This window comes from Lynx canadensis, chromosome A2 (genome assembly GCF_007474595.2).
Source record: "Lynx canadensis isolate LIC74 chromosome A2, mLynCan4.pri.v2, whole genome shotgun sequence".
Taxonomy (NCBI): Eukaryota; Metazoa; Chordata; class Mammalia; order Carnivora; family Felidae; genus Lynx; species Lynx canadensis.
This window is the reverse complement of record NC_044304.2, coordinates 75,355,193-75,363,981: the sequence shown is the minus strand read 5'-3', so window position 1 is coordinate 75,363,981 and position 8,789 is coordinate 75,355,193. Positions and strand designations below refer to the sequence as shown.

The window sequence follows — 8,789 nt, the reverse complement described above, 5'->3', positions numbered from 1 at the left end:
ATTCTCTAGCTCCATCCATATCATTGCAAATGGCAAAATTTCATTCCTTTTTATGGCTGAAAGTAGATTTATACTTTTATTATGGTAACAAATAGTTGTTGAAGTGAGATCTATAAACATATACAGAATTATTACATTTAAATTCATATAGAACAATATTTACATTTTTAAGTTACAGTTTTGAAATCAGAAGACTAAGTACAGCTTAAGTTTGCAAGAAAGAAAGAGAAAAACACAAAACAAAAATAGACAAAGCAGTAAAAACATAACTATCTGTTTCTGATATGTAGAAATGCTCAGAAAGCTACATCTTCTTAATCTTATTGTCCACATCATTAAAATATGGATGATTCAGTGCCATTGTGCCAGAAACTCATTTGGCAGGCATAGACCAACATTTTTGAGAACAGATCCAAGCCATTTCCATCCAAGTTTTTGACACGGGATGCGAGACTTCCTGGTTTCCCCTTGGGAAATGTATTCTTATAGTCCTATAAAGATTCCACTTCTGGCCACACTTCATTATTGAGGGTGGCCAAAGCTCTGAAAATTCTGAAGAGTTAATCAATTTCTGAATCCCCATGGAAAAGTGGTTTCTTAGTTGTTAATTCTGTAAACATGGTGCCTAAACTCCAAATGTCAACTGGAGTTGAGTAGCGAGCTGACCCCAGCATTACTTCTGGAGATCTATACCAGAGCATCACTACCTCATGTGGTATATTCTAACAGGTATTCCAAAAGCTCTGGCAAGGCCAAAATCAGCCAGTTTAATTGTTCCTTTGTCATCAATCAATAGATTTTGAGATTTTAAGTCTCTGTGCAGAACTCTTCTGGAGTAGCAAAACACAGTCCCTTGTAGGATTTGGTACAAGTAACTCTTAACAAGTGAAGATTCCATGAACCGACCAGGAGGGATGGAATCTAAGTATTTCTTGACATCCATGGAAGAGAATTCAAAGATGAGATATAAGCTGGAAACTTGCATAAGTACGTCTTGAAGACGGACTATATTTGGATGACAAAGTTCTTTTAATAGAGAAATTTCCTGAACTGCAGTACTAGAAACCCTTCCTCTTCACTTTCTAGTCTGATTTTCTTCATGGCTACCACTTGACCTGTAGTTTTGTGTCTACCCCTAAACACAACTCCACAGGTACCTTCTCCAATTTTTTCTATTTTGGTATAGTCTTCCATAGTTAACCAGTGAGGTGGTACGTCCCGGCTTTATTATCCCAGGACGAAAGTGGCGGTGGCTACCACATCGGCGTCATTCTCGCCTCAACTTCCAAGAGCCAGGTTTTTCTTTTTTTCTTAAGCACTACGTTTTTGATATAATTGTTTAATCACGAATAGAGCTTAGTGACTGAGAGAAAAACTGTGCCACTGACTAACAACAAGGAAAAGTGTAATTCAGACCTAAAGGGAAAAATGCAAAAACCTTAGCATCAAACAGACCAGGAGTCAAATCTGGACTCTACCATGTCCCATTGGCATGACCTTTAGCAAATATCATTTCTCTGATTCGGAGTTTCCTCCTCTGCAGAGTAAGGATCACACTGCTCACCTCACAGAGAGCCGGGAGAATGAAATGAGAAATCAGGTGTTCAGAGATTGGTCAGCATTACTGCCCAAATCAAGGTAGGGGTTCAACAAATATTAGTTCCCTCCTACTGCCTCCCATGCAACTTTTATCAGCAAGCATCATAAAAGGGTTTGGAAACTGCTAAAATGTATTTCCTCATGTCTGGATTCATATTATACATATACCACAATTTCTTGATCCATTCATCGGTCTATGGACATTTGGGCTCTTTCCATAATTTGATTACTGTTGATAATGCTGTTAAAAACATCAGGGTGCATGTATCTATCCCTTCGAATCAGTACTTTTGTATCCTTTGGGTAAATACTTAGTAGTGCAATTGCTGGGTCGTAGGGTAGTTCTATTTTTAATTTTTTGAGGAACCTCCATACTGTTTTCCAGAGTGGCTGCACCAGTTTGCATTCCCACCAGCAATGCAAAAGGGTTCCTCTTTCTCCGCATCCTCACCAACATCTGTTGTTTCCTGTGTTGTTAATTTTAGCCATTCTGATGGGTGTGAGGTGATGTTTCATGGCAGTGTTGATTTGTATTTCTCTGATAATAGTGATGCTGAGCGTCCTTTCATGTCATATTGCTTTTTAACATTAGTTCGCTAGTTAAAACAGTAAGGAAAAATAAACATAGGATATCAGAATTGAGAAATAAGAGCCCAAACTGTTTGTATTTCAGATTTGACTATTGTCTACATAGAAAATTCAAGAATATCTATAGATAAACCCTTAGAATCAGTAAATGTGGTTAGTGATGCTACTAGACACAAAGAAAAGAATCTACAATCCTCATATATCTCCAGTTATAAAGTAGATTTTTTTTACTACTATTAGGGTAGTAGGAAAAAATATTCCATATATAACAGTGACCAAAATTTATGGGTGTCCAGAAAGAAATCTAAATGATTTTTTACAAAATAAACTACAAAACATTATTGAAGGATGGAAAAGAAAACATAAATTAAGAGGAAAAAATGCCAACTCCAAAAATTGGAAGACTCTCCAGCAAAGACGGAAATTCTCTTCAAATAAATCTACAAATTAAATATAAGCACAAAGCCCCACCAGAGTTTTCCATGGAAATTGACAAAGAACCAAAAATCTCGAAGACAAATTTGAAGAACAGGAAGGGAGACATGTTATAAAGCAACAGTATTTAAGACTGTCTAGTATTAGCCCAGGGACAGATAAATCAAGCAAATAAAACAGAAGTGAGCAGTAGACTCAAAATAGCCCTGCTCACATATGGAAACCATATATAACAAGTATGTTCAAATGGATACACCATTCAATAAAAAGTCTGGTCCAACTGATTATGAATACAGAATAAAATTAGGTTACTACCTAACATAATATACTGAAAAAATCCCAGTTGGATGAATATCTAGCTGCAAAAGACAAACTAGTGTTTTAGAAAAAAAAAGTAAGGTAACATCTTTATGACATTATTGATAGTGATAGTTTTTATTTACATTACAAGTAAAGACTTGGCATAAACCAAGAATATAAGGTAAAATGACATTCTATTGACATCTCACCACTTGCAGATTTACTTTTGAACATGTGGGCTTTAAAGTTGCCAAGAAAGGGGAGTGGAGAGCTTTCAACCGGCTTGGAAGTAATATGTAACTTCCACTTAACACTCAATTAGCCATGATCAGTCCCAACTTAATTGCAAGGGAGCCTGGGAAACATGGGGGTGCACTTGGAACCTGGGTGGTAGGGGTGACTAATACTTGGCTCTTCCACAGGTTCTTGATCTATGATTTCTATATTTCATTTAATCAAGCCCTTATTAATTTTCTATTGCTGCTGTAACAAGTTACCAAAAATTTAATGCCTCAAAACACCTTCAATTTATTGCATTGCACATTTGGAGGTCAGAAGTCCCACATGGATTTCACTGGGCTGAAACCAATATATTGGCAGGGCCATGTTCCATCTAGAGGCTCTATGGGATAATTCATTTTTTCTTGTCTTTTTGATCTTCTAGAGGCTGCCAAAATTCCTTGAACATGGCCCTGACCAACAATCAGATCATTTCAATCTCTGCTTCTATCATCAACTCTCCTTCTCAGACTTTCCTGCATTTCTCTTTCACTTATAAGGACACTCATGATTACATTGGACACACCCAGATAATACAGAATAATCTCCCTGTCTTGGGATCCTTACCTTAATCCCATCTGCAAAGTCCCTTTTGCCAGATGAGGTCACATATCCACAAGCTGTGAGCATTAGGATGTGGCCCTATTTGTAGAGCCATTATTCTGCCTACCACACATGGAATGATCCAATTCTTGTAAAACATACAAACACACACACATAACTGGAAATTTATATGTGCCTATAAATGCAATTCTATATGTGTAACAGGATGTTAAATTTAAAGATGTAATAAATTATATTCTAAAAGGCTTACTATACTATATTCAGAATTTGAAATAGGGTAAGTAAAACTGGTTGAAGCTAAGAGATTTTGTGAGAAAGATTTCTTTAGAACAAACTATGAGTGTTTGTCACATACACACCCAGTGGAAGGGGGGGGGGTATGTTAGAGGGTACTAACTTCTCTCAGGAAGGAGTCCTGTAAGAGCACTTAGAGGGTGTGACATAAGTTTCTTGGAGGTGTGGGGCTGGATGTCACAGAAAACTAATATGTGACAAAGGCCTCAGGATTCTAATGCAGAGGGGCTGTTGCTGTTATCCTGGGGTGGCAGAAGACAGAAAGTGAAACCGGGCTCTGTTGGGAACATGCTAAACTTACACTGACGTGTGGCAAAGGATACAAGAGTATTTCCTGTGGATCAGAACACAAAGGAGAGAGCTAGGCTGGAACCTTTACAACTCCTACTCATGAGGTTGACATTGAGATGGGACCCCAGAAGAACATCGGAATGGAGTGCACGATGAAATAACAGAGACTGAGTAGTATAGCTACCAAAAGATGAGAATGCAATTTTATATGTGTAAACAGGATGTTAAATTTGGAGATAAAAAAACAGGTATATTCCAAATTACTTACTAAGCTATGTACAGAATTTGAAATAGAGAAAGTAAAACTGTCAGTGAATGAAGAACATGTAAAAAAACACCCATGCCCAGGAGTGACACCAGCATGACGGTGGAACAGGAAGTCCCAGTCTCTTATTTCCCCACAGAGATACCAACTCAATGATATACAGACTAAACTGCCTTTGTGAGAACTCAAGAAACCAGTTAAGAATTTGCAGCACCCCTGGGGAGGGCAAAGTCAAGAAGAGCCACATGGAAGCTGGTAAGAAAGTTTGTTGCATTGACCTGGCATATCCCCTCCCCTTCTGCAGCACAGAACATTGGTAGAAAATGCCCAACCTGTGGCTTCTCCCTAAGGAGAGACAAAGAAAAGTGGAACATCTATCAAACACTCTGGCCTTTCAAAAGGCTGTCCGAAGGACTAGTTTTTGTCTCATTTAACTCAGTTCTGACAGGAACCAATATAGTTTGGATGCCTAGGGGCCACTGAGAACAAAGGCTAGCATGGTGGCTTGTTGCAACACCAGAGAGATTGAATTACCATGGGCAGTCACCAGGGAAAGGAAATATTATAAGCTCCTGAAAAGAAACAAGGCAAACTTCTTTAACAGAGAAATCACATGCACAAGCTCAGAGAAGTCACATATGCGTAAGTGAGTTGAGATGCTCCAGAATTTCTAGCCAGCTTGATTTTTGAAGATCTTCCCAGTGCAAAGCCAGTCCATAAAGACCGGGAGAGATGGCTATTTTTTGAAATGCCCAAATTTCAATAAAATCACAAAGCATGCAAAGAAACAGGAAAATACGGCAAAAATCAAAGGAACAAAATAAATCTCCAGAAACCAACCCTAAAGAAATGGGGATCTATGAATTACCTGATAAAGAACCATTAAAAACAGCCTAAAAGATGCTTGATGAGCTAAAAGAGAACACTGATGGACAACTAAATGAAATTAGGAAAACAATGCATGAACGAAATGAGAGTATCAGCAAAGAGATAGAACCTATTAAAAACAAGATCAAAGAGAAATTCTGAAGCTGGAGTATACAAAAAGAGCATTGGAAAATTCACTCACAGGATTCAACAACAGACTTGGTCAAGCAAAAGAAACAGTTAACATGAAGACGAGTCATTTGAAATTATGAGTCAGAATTATAAGAGAAAAAAGAATGAAGAGAAGTGATAGGAGCCAAGGGACTTATGGGATACCCTCAGAAGTATACTACTCCAAAGTGGTAATATATGCATTATGGGAGCCACAGAAGAGACAGGGAAAGGGGTGGATGGTCTATTTGAAGAAATAAAGGCCAAAAATGTCCCAAATTTGAGAAAGGTAATGGATACACAAGCTCAAGAAATAAAAAGAACTCCAATTGGGATAAATACAAAAAGGCTCATGCCAAGACACATTATAATCAAATTGTCAAAAGTCCCAAAGAGAATCTTGAAAGCAGGAAGAGAAAAGTGACTCATTACATATAAGGGAGCTCCTATGAGATTATCAGCAGATTTCTCAATAGAGAGAAATCTTGCAGGCCAGAGGACTTGGGATAATCTATTCAATGTGATGAGAGAAGAAAACTGCCAAACAATACTGTATCTGGCAAAGCTGTCTTTCAAAAATGAAAGGGAAATTAAGATTTTCCTAGGCAAATGAGGGCTGAAAAAGTCCACTGCCACAAGAACTGCCTTACAGGAAATGCTAAAAGGAGTTCTTCAAGTTAAAGCAAAAAGACACTGGATAGCAAATGAAAACAAAATTATAAAGCTCTCTCTCTGGGAAAGATCAATATAAAGACAAACAGTACTGTAATGTTGACATAAATCGCTTTTAATTCTGGCATAGAATTTAAATGACAAAGGCATTAAAAATAACTATAAATCTATGTTAATTGGTACACAGTATAAAAATATGTAATTTGTGGGGCAGCTGGGTGGCTCAGTCGGTTGAGCGTCCGACTTTGGATCTTGTGGTTCGTGAGTTCAAGCCCCGGGTCGGGCTCTGTGCTGACAGCTCAGAGCCTGGAGCGTGCTTCAGATTCTGTGTCCCCCTCTCTTTCTGCCCCACCCCTGCTTGTGCTCTGTCTCTGTCTTTCAAAAATGGATAAACATAAAATTTTTTTAATGTAATTTTGTGACACTGGTAACATAAAGCTGAGTGAACAGAGATGTAAAGCAATAGAGTTTTTCTACACAAGTTAAGTTAAATTATTATCAGTTCAAAACAGATTGATATGGGGGGAGGGGATGAGTGAAATAGGTAAAGGGGATTAAGAGTACTTTAACTTGATGAGTCCTGATAATGTATAGAATTGTTGAAGCACTATATTGCACACCTGAAGCCAATATAACACTGTGTGTTAACTACTGGAATTAAAATTAAAGAAAAATAAAATAATAGAGTAGATTGCTATAACTTTAAGATGCTTCTTGTAATCTTCATAGTAACCACAAATAAAATACTATAGAAGATACATGAAAGAAATGAGAAAGGAATCAAAGCATATAACTACAAAAGAAAATCAATGAAACAAAAAGGAAAGTAGCAAGCCAGGAAGAGGGACAAAATGGCTACCAGACACATGGAAAATCAGTAACAAATGGCCATAGTAAGTCTTACCCTATTATTAATTACTTTAAATGTAAATAGATTAACCTACCAATTAAAAGACATCGAGTTATTGAATGGGTTAAAAAACACAAGATCCATCTATATGCTGTCTACAAGAGACTTAGCTTTAAAATCTAAGAGCACACATAGGCTGAAAGCAAAAAGAGGGAAAAGACATAATGTGCAATAGTAAATAAGGCAGGGGTGAACATAATCATAACATAAAATAGGTAAGTTAAAAACTGTCACAAGAGATAAAGAAGGACATTTTATAATGATAAAAGGATCAATTTATCAGAAAAATGTAAGAATTATAGATACATGCACCTAACATCAGAGCTCCTCAATATATAGAAAAAAGTTGACAGGATTGAAGGGAGAAATAGACAGCAATACAATTATAGTAGGAAATTTCAACAGCCGTCTTTTAATAATGGCTAGAATAACTAGACAGAAAATTAATAAGGAAACAGAAGTCTTGAGCAACACTACAGACCAATTAGACCTAACAGGCATATATGAAACATTCCATCCAAGAACAGCAGAATACACATTCTTCTCAAATGCACACGATACATCCTCCACAAGAGACCCCACGTTGGGCCACAAAACAAGTTTTAACAAATTTAAGAAGACTTAAGTCATGCCAAAGATCTTTTCCAAACAATGAGATGAAACTAGAAATCAAGAGCAAAAGGAAAACTGAACATTCACAAATACGTAGAAATTAATACTCTTAAACAACCAATGAGTCAAAAATGAACACAGTATCTTCAGACAAGTGAAAATAATAGAAAAACAGCATAGTAAAACCGATGGGATGCAGTGAAATAGTATTAAGAGGGAAGTTTATGACAGTAAACAATTACATTAAAAAAGAAGAAATATCTCACATAAATGACCTAACTTTCAACTGTAAGGAACTAAAAAGGAAAAAACTAAATCCAAGTTAGCAGAAGGAAAAAAATAATAATAAATTTTACAGCAGAAATAAATAAAATAGAAAACAGAAATATTGAAAAAAATCAAGAAAATATAGAGTTGGATTTTTAGGAAATCAACAAAATTGGCAAACTCTTAGCTAGACTGAGAAAAAAAAGAGGACTCACATAAATAAAATCAAAAATAAAAGAGGAGATATTACACCTGATGCCAGGATTATAAAAGGAATATAAGAGACCACTATGAACAATTATACACCAACAAGTTGGATAATCTAAAAGAAATACATAACTTACTAGAAATATAGAACCTAACAAGATTGAATCATAAAGAAAAAAAGTCCAAACAGACCTATAATCACTAAGGAGACTGAATCAGTAATCAAAAATCTCCCCAAAAATAAAACCTCAGGACCAGATGGCTTTTCCAGAGAATTCTACCAATATTTAAAGAAGAAAACAACAATACTCTCCAAACTCTTCCAAAAAATTTCAAACTCAGTTAGGACTCCAGCATTACCCTGAGACCAAAACCAGAGACAGACATTATAAGAAAAGAAAACTAGAAGCAAATAACCTTGATTAATATTGATACAAAAATAGTCAGCAAAATACTAGAAAACTTAAT

General features: G+C 36.4%; 1 pseudogene; it reads right to left on the bottom strand.

Annotated features, from left to right (window-relative positions):
- Positions 1–304: 304 nt before the first annotated feature.
- On the bottom strand, positions 305–1,194 carry LOC115508739 (annotated as a pseudogene).
- Positions 1,195–8,789: the final 7,595 nt, after the last annotated feature.